The sequence below is a fragment of the Schistocerca piceifrons genome, chromosome X, assembly GCF_021461385.2.
Source record: "Schistocerca piceifrons isolate TAMUIC-IGC-003096 chromosome X, iqSchPice1.1, whole genome shotgun sequence".
Classification (NCBI taxonomy): Eukaryota; Metazoa; Arthropoda; class Insecta; order Orthoptera; family Acrididae; genus Schistocerca; species Schistocerca piceifrons.
Genome location: NC_060149.1, coordinates 436,752,638 through 436,765,087, shown reverse-complemented (window position 1 = coordinate 436,765,087; position 12,450 = coordinate 436,752,638).

The window sequence follows — 12,450 nt, the reverse complement described above, 5'->3', positions numbered from 1 at the left end:
TCGATGACATGCCTCGCTCAGGCCGCCCAAGGGCTACTACTGCAGTGGATGATCGCTACCTACGGATTATGTCTCTGAGGAACCCTGACGGCAATGCCACCAAGTTGAATAATGCCTTTCGTGCAGCGCCTCAAACTGTGGCAATAGGCTGCGTGATGGACGTCTTCACTCCCGACGTCCATGGCGTGGTCAATTTTTGCCAACCACGACACCATGCAGCGCGGTACAGATGGGCCCAACAACATGCCGAATGGACCGCTCAGGATTGGCATCACGTTCTCTTTACCCATGAATGTTGCATATGCCTTCAACCACACAATCGTCGGAGACGTGTTTGGAGGCAACCCGGTCAGGCTGAACGCCTTAGACATACTGTCCAGCGAGTGCAGCAAGGTGGAGGTTCCCTCCTGTTTTTGGGTGGTATTATGTGGGGCCGACGTACGCCGTTGGTGGTCATGGAAGGCGCCGTAACGGCTGTACGATACGTGAATGCCATCCTCCGAAAGATAGAGCAACTATATCGGCAGCATATTGGCGAGGCATTCGCCTTCATGGACGAAAATTCGCGCCCCCATCGTGCACATCTTGTGAATGACTTCCTTCAGGCTAACAATATCGCTCAACTAGAGTGGCAAGCATGTTCTCCAAACATGGACCCTATCGAACATGCCTGGGAGAGATTGAAAAGGGCTGTTTATGGACGACGTGACCCACCAACCACTCTGAGGGATCTACGCAGAATCACCATTGAGGAGTGGGATAATCTGGACCAACAGTACCTTGATGAACTTGTAGATAGTATGCCACGACGAATACAGGCATGAATGAATGCAAGAGGACGTGCTACTGGGTATTAGAGGTACTGGTGTGAACAGAAATATTGACCACCACATCTGAAGGTCTCGGTGTATGGTGGTACAACAGGCAATGTATAGTTTTCATGATCAATAAAAAGGGCGGAAATGATGTTTATATTGATCGCCATTCGAATTTTCTGTACAAGTTCCGCAACTCTCGGAACCGAGGTGATGCAAAACTTTTTTTGATGCGCGTATATCCCGTGGTACACTGAAGTTGCCTTGGCACCGGTTTTGGATTAGCGCCATTTTCCCATGCACGGTATGCCTTAACCAAGGCGGCATGCGAGCAGCTTACCAATTTGGTTGTTTCGTACCCTTGGTACGAAAGCCAATGATCTTGCCGTTTTGGATGTTAGACAGATCGCTCCGTTTCGGCGTTACGATAACGACTGCACTAAAACTTCCTGGCAGAGTAAAACTGTGTGCTGGACCGAGACTCGAACTCGGGACCTTTGCCTTTCACGGGCAAGTACTCTACCATCTGAGCTACCCAAACATGACTCACGCCCCGACCTCACAGCTGTACTTCTGCCAGTACCTCGTCTCCTACCTTCCAAACTTTACAGAAGCTCTCCTGCGAGGAGAAATGAAACAATATTTTGGGTTCATATGTCGCTTCATTTGTGAACAAATCCAAGTTATCTAAAATCATGCCCAAGTTGATATCAAACAAGCAATCATCTAATAAACAAGACGCCAGGTAAAGTGTACAACTAACTGAAGCTCCCTTTCCCCCCCCTCCCCCCCACCGAATCCCTCCCTCTACTTATTCAATTGTGTTTCATCCACTGTAGGGACAGTTATCTCTCCGTTTTCGAATCCGTTGGGTGATATTTACATAATATGCGCAAAAAATATCGCGAAACTACAAAAAAGAGAGAGAAATCAGTTTCACGATTTTTCGAAAAGGAAAAACTTTTCAAGAGATTGGAGAAACCATTGGCGAATCTAACAGCACAGGGAAAACTGTTATAATAGATTTAATCAGAAAAAAACGTACGATAACCAGTCACGAAGCTATCGTCCTGCAGTTATGCCCGAGATGGAAACACAACAGAAGTCAAGAAAAATTCAAAAGTACGCACTCCGAAACTTGCTACTGCAATTTAGATGCATCCAGGAAAGCCTGTTTCAGCACAGACTTTAAAAATGTGCTTTATGAAGCTGTATATGGAGAGCGAAGAGCCCGTAGAAAATCGTAAGTCAGTAAACTCAACAGGAGGAAGCAAATTTCATTTGCAAGAGAACATAAATTCGACGTGTTTGATTTCTGGAAGAAGATTGTATTTACCGAAGAGAATCGATGACAGATGTTTAAGTGAAATGGGTGAGTAACAGAGTGTAGAAAAAAAGAATTGTGAGCTTGAAGAGTGAAATACACTCCTGGAAATGGAAAAAAGAACACACTGACACCGGTGTGTCAGACCCACCATACTTGCTCCGGACACTGCGAGAGGGCTGTACAAGCAATGATCACACGCACGGCACAGCGGACACACCAGGAACCGCGGTGTTGGCCGTCGAATGGCGCTAGCTGCGCAGCATTTGTGCACCGCCGCCGTCAGTGTCAGCCAGTTTGCCGTGGCATACGGAGCTCCATCGCAGTCTTTAACACTGGTAGCATGCCGCGACAGCGTGGACGTGAACCGTATGTGCAGTTGACGGACTTTGAGCGAGGGCGTATCGTGGGCATGCGGGAGGCCAGGTGGACGTACCGCCGAATTGCTCAACACGTGGGGCGTGAGGTCTCCACAGTACATCGATGTTGTCGCCAGTGGTCGGCGGAAGGTGCACGTGCCCGTCGACCTGGGACCGGACCGCAGCGACGCACGGATGCACGCCAAGACCGTAGGATCCTACGCAGTGCCGTAGGGGACCGCACCGCCACTTCCCAGCAAATTAGGGACACTGTTGCTCCTGGGGTATCGGCGAGGACCATTCTCAACCGTCTCCATGAAGCTGGGCTACGGTCCCGCACACCGTTAGGCCGTCTTCCGCTCACGCCCCAACATCGTGCAGCCCGCCTCCAGTGGTGTCGCGACAGGCGTGAATGGAGGGACGAATGGAGACGTGTCGTCTTCAGCGATGAGAGTCGCTTCTGCCTTGGTGCCAATGATGGTCGTATGCGTGTTTGGCGCCGTGCAGGTGAGCGCCACAATCAGGACTGCATACGACCGAGGCACACAGGGCCAACACCCGGCATCATGGTGTGGGGAGCGATCTCCTACACTGGCCGTACACCACTGGTGATCGTCGAGGGGACACTGAATAGTGCACGGTACATCCAAACCGTCATCGAACCCATCGTTCTACCATTCCTAGACCGGCAAGGGAACTTGCTGTTCCAACAGGACAATGCACGTCCGCATGTATCCCGTGCCACCCAACGTGCTCTAGACGGTGTAAGTCAACTACCCTGGCCAGCAAGATCTCCGGATCTGTCCCCCATTGAGCATGTTTGGGACTGGATGAAGCGTCGTCTCACGCGGTCTGCACGTCCAGCACGAACGCTGGTCCAACTGAGGCGCCAGGTGGAAATGGCATGGCAAGCCGTTCCACAGGACTACAACCAGCATTTCTACGATCGTCTCCATGGGAGAATAGCAGCCTGCATTGCTGCGAAAGGTGGATATACACTGTACTAGTGCCGACATTGTGCATGCTCTGTTGCCTGTGTCTATGTGCCTGTGGTTCTGTCGGTGTGATCATGTGATGTATCTGACCCCAGGAATGTGTCAATAAAGTTTCCCCTTCCTGGGACAATGAATTCACGGTGTTCTTATTTCAATTTCCAGGAGTGTATAACAGCCTCAGTCAAACATGAGCGGCGGTACAGTACCAGTCTGGGGCTGCATGAGTGCAACGGGTGTAGAGGATTTGTGTTGGACGGAATTATGGACCCTAAAGTTTACATAAACATCTACAAAACAGATATCCACAAGTGTGAATAATGCGGGTTTTTCTGTGAATTATATTGTCATACAAGACAATGATCCAAAACATACAGCTCTAGATGCGACGCTGTGGCTGTTACGTAACAGTCCCCTCTGGATGCCGACAACACCGCAACTCCCAGACATCAATCCGACAATGAATTTGTGGAATGTACTCGACAAGAATATGAGAAATAATCCAAAGAAACCTCTAATAGAGAAACGGCGTAAAATTACAGCGCACGCAACAGAATGAGTGGTGAAATCAATGCCAAGGAGAATACAAAGGTTATAAAGAGATAAATATTAACCATAACATTGTATGTTCAGAGTATCATTTTCAGTATTGTAGATGGGTACTTATTTTGAAACGTCCCCTTAGAAAAACTATACATGACTGTGCTTAAACTGACACACAATATTTTTAGCGCAACTCAATCTGACTTTCAAAAATCCCTACAAAAGAATGGCCCTAACTAACATTAACCTATACCTTTCACAAATCACTTACCTCACAAAATCTTCGTTACTCGAACTACTGCAATACAGCGTGTGCCACTACTGCCAGCTAAATAAAAGATTCAAACTACGGAATGCACTAACTACTGATAGGCATAGTTAGCAAATGAAAGATTTTAATAGAATAGTTTACCTTAACAGTGTTGAAAAATCATAATATACATAGCAGTTCATGACATCCAGTCTTACAAATTTCAAAACTCCGCCATTTATCTCCCCACATCCACCACTGCTAGCGGCTAACCTCCAACTGCGCAACGCTACGCGCTGTTCACAGCCAACTGCCCAACACTACAATGGCGAATATTACAACAATGCAAACCAGCCACAGACTGCACACAGCACGCCCAGTGATTTTCATAAAGAGCGCTACGTGGAGTTACCAATAAAAAAACTAAACAGTCTACTTCCATAGCCCCAATGCTCCCCACAAAAAATTTTACAAATTGTTTTGGGCAGTGGCCAATACAGATTTGAAGAAATTTTTCATAATTACAATAACAAAGATATCAAATGCACACACTTATTGATACAATTTTGGTCAAAAGCTAAAATTTTCTCACAGTCCATAAAGACAGTCTTGATCGTTCATCACAGTAAAATAGCAGTGTTTTTCTCAATGTCTGAGCAGTAAAAGAAAATGCACACGGAAGTAGTGGATTTCCATGCAGTCTTAAAGAAGTAGTGTTGTCCTTCCAACGGAAAAACAGCGCTGACTCTTGACATGCAGGCAGGTAATGGGCCACAACAGAGCAAACCCACCGCAGAGTCAGTCGAAGTTTTGAAGAATATTGGTAGGTAGGTCATCAGAGAGTAGACCCACTGTACTCCTTGTAGAGATTACGGTATTGGTGGGCCATCAAAGAAGCAGACCCACTGTAGTCCTTGTAGAGACGGCCAGCAGCCATCTGTTGCAACTGTGCAGTTGCACAATCACCATCGAAGAGTCTTGCAGACAATATAGCAAGTCCATAAACCACCACTTGTGCACTCACTAAGTTTTTGGAATTGTCCTTAGAACCAGCAATGCTGTTATCCAGTCCCTTGCTGAATTATTAACACACGTGCAAACACCATCTGTCCCTATTTCTCAAATATTGTCATATACTATGACCAACAGAAACGTGTGCAGTGAAATGTAACTTACAAGTTACTTAATTTGATGAACTGGTGTCAATTACAATTTTATAACATAAGAATACAATAACAAAGGTACAAAATTCATCATTAAAGAACATAATACAGATAACATTTGTGGTAATGCAGGCTTTACAGAAGAATCGAAATAACATATACATCAGTGTTACAGGAATTATGACATACGTAAATACATAAAAGATCAAAATAACTTTTGAAACATCAACTTCACACATGAGCATTGAAACAAAACAGAATAAATAATATCTAAACATCTTTACAAAGTAAATAACATATTATCAGAAAAATTCTACAACGTAACTCTCATCAGATAAACACAAAGACAGGAAAAAAACAAATATACAAGAGTGCACAAACACATAGCAGAATAACACAAGAGGAAAGGGCAGGGTTTGTTTTCAGTGTAACATTTGATACTGCAGTCAAACCTAAGAACTTCATTCCATAGATCTTTCGTCTTATTTCAACATTTGTTCCCACCAAAAAAATCTTATCCAAGCATGCTTTCTGTATTTATATGTTCACATATTTCTTACCTCATTTATTTTCCATTATCTTACCTCATCATTTATTTCCAAGGAAATCCTACCTAAACCTGTTGTCCCTAAACCCTACTTTTTTGGTTCATATCCTCTTTCAAAATACTTTTTTGGCCAAACCATTTTCTTACAGCTTCTCAATGCATTTCTTCCAATTCATCACAACTCGTTCTCTCATATAGCCTACCCCATCTGAAGCTATCTTAAATCTACTGAGCTCAGATGCTAAACTAAGGAACGAGGCAATGCAGCAGCACAAAACAATTAACACAAACAGCAATGATAAAAAATACAAATGGCAAAGCAAGCAGCATAAATTAGCAAAGCAAATGCAATATTACAACTAATATAAGGCAATGCGCAGCAAACAAGAAAAATAAATTCGTAGTAAAACTGGCTTAACAGAGCAATACAAAGTGAAATTTAGTAGCACTATGCCTGGCAAACAGCAGCAGAAATGCAATAACTTATATCTAAACATGACATAGCTCAAGCAGAAAAAATATTACAGTAAAAATGGCCATGTCTAATACCTATGTCACATCTTAACACTAGAGTGATGCATCACAAAAACTTACTCTGCAAGAAAGTTACCAAGTCATTAAAAAAATTATTTATGCAATTCCTGTGAAGGGAAATGTCTATTTGTGCTCTCTTTTCTAAGAAAGTATATGAGAAACGTATTCTTTACTGGGTCTGTAGACAGAAAATAGTGATATTGGTACATCTATTAAATTTTATAATAACCAATGCTGCAGTGCAGCTAGAAACTAGATATCAAAGAAAATGAGCAAATATGTACAAAGGAAGGCACGAAACATCATTCATTAGCCATATGGCATTTCATAAGGTAGTAAAATAAATCTCTCAGCTAGAAAGACAGTAGTCATAATCAGGTGTATAGACATAAAATATTTCTCGTCATTTCATTAGACATTTCAGTAAATATAATAAATTAAGAGCGCCACAGTGTTATCATATTTTTTCAAGTTTGAGCATGTCGTATTTGCGATGCTTTTGACAAAGAAATGTCAATAGCGAGGATAATGGCCTCTTTTTTTTTGCACCTAATGGCTTTCTTTTGTCAGACGACTACCTCTCAGCTGGGTGCCCAAAATGCATTACATCAAGGTCACTTACCTTTCTTACTGAAATATTTACGACAGCAGTTTCCGCTACAGTGGCAGTCTCATATAAAAAAATTTCACAGGTTGAGAATTTGCGTTACAAATGTGTAGAAACAAAATCCTATTGATATAACAGTGTCTAAAAAATTTTCGTCGGCATTGTAATACATTCACGCATTTACACACATTTCATAACTCTTACAGTACGATTCTTGGTTTCCAACATCCTTTTTCACAAGTCAGAGTCTCTAGCCACTACTCATTATACCTTACCTTATTACACATATACATATTCGTCGACATTTCTTCAATATTTCATCATAATAAATTCCTCATATAGCATCATCTTATTGATCATAAACATACCTCAGCAGCATAATACACATCGTTGTCGTAATAATAACACCATAACACCTCAGTCAAATCTTGAAAACGTCGTAGCTTTCTGCAATAATTTCAAAACCTAAAGAAAATTCTCTGCTCATTTAAACAGTGTAATCTACCCCAAACATACTATAAAAATCATGATCCCACATCAAATACATCATTCAGAGCTATCCTAGTATCACAATGGTTCCGAAAAGATATGAACAGTTCACAAAGTACAGACAAAATACAATTTCATAAGTATGAAATTATCCAACTGTGTAATTACGTAAACATGTGTCACTGATGTAAAAAAAAAATGTTTGTCTCTCAGTTAAATGATCAGATAGCTGTGTAATTTATGTGTTAGAGAAATATGGTACCGATGTGTAAAGTTGTATAAGCAAATACCATATTAGCTAGGGCTCCTTGTGCTTGCCAAACACATGGTACACAAAGTAAGCGTATACCCCCCTGAGGATTAATGTAATTATACCCCCGGGTGTTACAGATTACAGCAATGGAATGAAATGTATCACGGAAAACTTTCTTTGTAATTCAAAAATCTTTAAAAATAAATGTTTTAAGTATAAAATTAATCACTCAAATACGTGTACTGTAGCGCTAAACCGTGCGTCTTGTTGCAACATAATCTCTGTGGAAGTGTCGTAGTTATTGTCCTCCGAAAGCTAAGTTCTGCATAAGTCAATGTACTTACCTCATGATAAACAAAAGCGAAATGCTTTGCGTATAGATATCGTAGATATTATGCTTATTGGCGTGATGAAGAAAGTACTGTACAGTAACGTATTGTTGTGCCACGAAAAAGGCTGTCTCATTGTTGCTATACCACAAAAGTTACTACTAAAACATGTTTTACTTTCCAGAATAATGCAGAAAAACTGTACAGATATAAAACAGAAGCACCGCAAAAGCAACATTGTAAATTGACACTCATTAGTAGCGTCGTGATAAAATCGTGTAGCTGTCACATAAACTAACCACTGTGTCATCTGGTATCTCACAGAAAGTACTTTAAATCCAGAATGTATTTTCAAGTAAACCAAAATGTTGCATTCAAATCTCATTAGCAGTACCAGTATATGTTCTAAGTATGTAAGCCTTGTAGTCGTTACGTAATCGCGCAACTAACAAGCAAAAATGTACACACACAATAAAACTGTGACGTCTGTTCACTATAACAATGCATTCGTAATTTCTGTTTCAATAAGTTCTCTTGGTTCTTGACTGGATATTTAACTTCAAACATTGTTGCACGTTAACAGATTCGAAGTCTGACAAGCATACTAGTAATGTAACGTGAAAAGTTATATTGCAAAGACAAAGTTAAAAAGCAAATCATCTTTCAATAAACAGTTTTACATGTGAAATGTGGTGCAATCCTTTACTCTTCCTAGCACGCAGAGTTTCAACTTCAACGCAATTATCATATGGTATACGTCGGATTCTGTAAGGTCCATTGTAAACTAGAAAGAATTTGTGACTCAAGTGTTTCTTCTTATGTGACAATGAGTGAGCTTTAATGAGAACTTTCTGACCAATATATAATTTCTTTGCATTTGCTTTACCGTGTAGTTTTCCCCTTTTGTCTGCTGCAGATTTTATAATTTTAATAGCCAAATCAATTATGTCTTTGTGTCAAAGTTTACGTCTATTCGGGAAAGATACAAGCTTTCTGATTCTGTTCGGTGGTTCTTCATTCTTCAGTACAAGAGTAGGTGGTAAAGCAGTGGAGTCATGAGGTATTTCATTCAGCACATTTTGAAATAAGTGTAAATATCTGTCCCAATGCTGATGCTTTCTGTGACAATGAAGTCTGCAAAGCTTGTTGATTTCTTTCATAATCCTTTCAGATGGGTTACAATGTGGTGAATACAATGAAATAAAAACAGGTTTGATTTTATGATTCCGAAGCATGCGTGACCAAACAGCAGATCTGAATTGCGGTCCGTTATCTGAAATGACTTTAGCAACGTGGCCAACTTCACGTAAGAAATTTTTAATAAAGGCGTTGGATACAGATCGTCCAGTGGCTTTACGTAACGGAGTGAAGGAAACAAATTTTGAAGTAAGTTCAACAGCTACTAGAACGTACGAAAATCCATTCGATGTTCTGACAAGGGGTCCCAAGAGATCAACAGCAGCAAATTCTTTTAATTTAGAAGGAATAATAGGAAACAATGGAGCACGATGTGAGATAGTAGATGGTTTCGCCTTTTGACAAAGTTTACAAATAGACAAGACTCTTCGAATTCTCTTTTCCATATTGTTAAAATAACAAGTCGTCCTAAGAATATGATAACATTTTCGTGGACCAAAATGTGCATAGCTGAAATGAATGTACCAAATGAGCTTATTAACAAAATCGTCAGGAATGCAAAGTACCCATAGCTTGTCATCAACAGTGCAGCGTTTGAACAGTAGGTTGTTCCTAACCAGATAATAATGCCGAATCTGTGTGTGTGTCTTTTCATGCCATTTACTTCTGATGTCTTTCCAAATCGGATCTTTATCTTGTTCATGAGCAATGTCCTTTAAAGATGTGGTGATGAAGTTTTCAAAGGCGACTTTCTGAATGTAAAGAATACTGAAATTTTTCTCGAGGTTGCCTTCTGTGTTACTTTTCTCAAGCCCAGCTGGTGCGCGTGACAGTGCGTCCGCAACAATGTTCTCCTTGCCGGGAATGTAGACTATTGTGAAGTGGAATTCTTGCAGAAACAATGCCCAACGTTTTAACCTGTCATGATTTAATTTTGAATACACAAGAAATTGTAATGCACGATGATCACTGTACACATTTACGTGCTTACCAGAAAGAAAGAAACAGAATTTGTTAAATGCCCAAACGATAGCTAAAGCTTCTAATTCAGTAACGGAATAATTTTTTTCAGATTTTGTTAGCACTCGGCTAGCAAAAGCAATTGTTTTCTGAACAGTAGTGTCATTTTCTGTGGCTTCTTGAAATAAATGGGCGCCAAGACCGACTTTAGAAGAAGACATGCTAAGGCAGATATCTTGTGACAGATCTGGATGAGCTAGTATTGGCGCGTTAAGTGACGATTCTTTCAAAGAATTGAATTCCAACTGTGCTTGTTCGTCCCAGTTCCAAATAGTATTTTTTCCAGTGAGAGAACAAAGTTTTGGTGTAACTAGAATTTGCATATTCAGAAAACGACGGTAAAAATTTACAAGACCTAGAAAACTGCGGACTTGTCTTTTTGTGGATGGAACTGGAATGGCTCTGATTGCTTCTAACTTTTCAGGATCCGGCTGAATGCCTTGAGAAGAAATAATATGTCCCAAAAACCTCACCTTTGACCTACCAAATTCAGACTTTTCCAAGTTAGCTGTAATTCCAGATTCTGCAAAAATACGTAACAAACTGTTGAGGATGCGTTTATGTTGATCCCATGAAGCATCTGCTATTAGAATATCATCCACATATAAGGTGATGTGACGTTTTAAGAACTCAGGTAATATGGAATTTAGCCCGCGAATGAATGGTGCCGAAGAAATGTTCAAACCAAAAGGAAGTTTCTGAAACTGATAACAAACGCCGAAACAAAGGAAAGCTGTGTGTTTTCTGCATTCTGGATGAAGTTCGATCTGATAAAAGCTGGATCTGAGATCAATGGAAGACAACACTTTTACACCATTAAAATTTTGAAGTTCTTCCAACGTTTGCGGCCTGTCTGTTTCAGGAATGAAGATAGTATTGATTTGTCTCGAATCTAAGACAAGCGTGATCGATACATTTTTCTTCTCAACAACATGTAATGGATTGTTGTATGAGCTTACTGCAGGCTCAATAATGCCCTCGTCAAGCATAGATTGTACTTCTATTCTAACACGGTCCCTATAATGCGCCGGAATTACGTATGGTCTAACACAAAATTTAGTATGCTCACGAACACGAAATTGGTATTGAAATCCCTTGATTGTTCCTGTTTTGTGAGTAAAAACTGTGGAATGTGCTTGTAAAATCTCAAAAAGGTCCTGCTTATCAGTGTCATTACAATTCTCAATTGTTTGAATTTTATTCTGAATTAACTCATTAGTATCAAATGCGCCGTCGACATCATCCCTGTCAGTACTTGCAGAGTGATTGTTAGTGTCAAGTTCCGTCGAAAATTCCGAACTGTTGTCTAACAGGAGGTAAAGCCGATTAATTTCTTCGTCATGGTTTGAGAGCCAATCTTCAAATTTCAAAGCTACTGACTTACCTTCTTTTTCTAAACATATTTCAGCATCGTGAAAGTTTAAGATTGCTTTGTATTCATTCAAAAAGTCTACTCCCAGCATAATTTCCGTCGACAATAATGGAACAATAAGAAAGTTCATAGAGAAGCTGTGGCTTTGACAAAAGAATTCTAAGTTGGTTTGTTGGCGTACATCTACACTTTTTCCAAATATTGCACGTTGTAATTAAATCTTACGTAACGGAAGTGTGGCGCAATCGTTCGATTTGTTGCATTTGCTAAAGGCTGTTTCACTAATTACTGAAATGGGACTGCCAGAGTCAAGTACTGCCGTAAATTTTACGTCATTCACTGTAATGTGAATCACAGGATATGCAATGTTGTTATGTTTTACGTCGTGTTCTTGGAGTAAGATGTCCCTAATGTCTTCCATTTTTACTTAATTACTAGCTACGGCAGCTGCGTTGTTAGTTTCATACGTACGTTTTGTGGGCTGCCAGCGGTATGAGTCATTGCCTATTGTCTCTTTGTTAGCGCGCGTCGTTATTAGGGTTTGGAGATCTAACTTCTACAAATTCACCTTGTTGAGAGGACCCTGCCCTGTTTAAATCCCGCCAGTTCTGATGCAATTCAGGTCTGTCGTTACGATCATATCGTCCGTCGTCATGTCGGTAGATTCCATAGTTTCTTTCTTGTCGGTCACGTGGTGGAGAATTTCTCCCTGAATC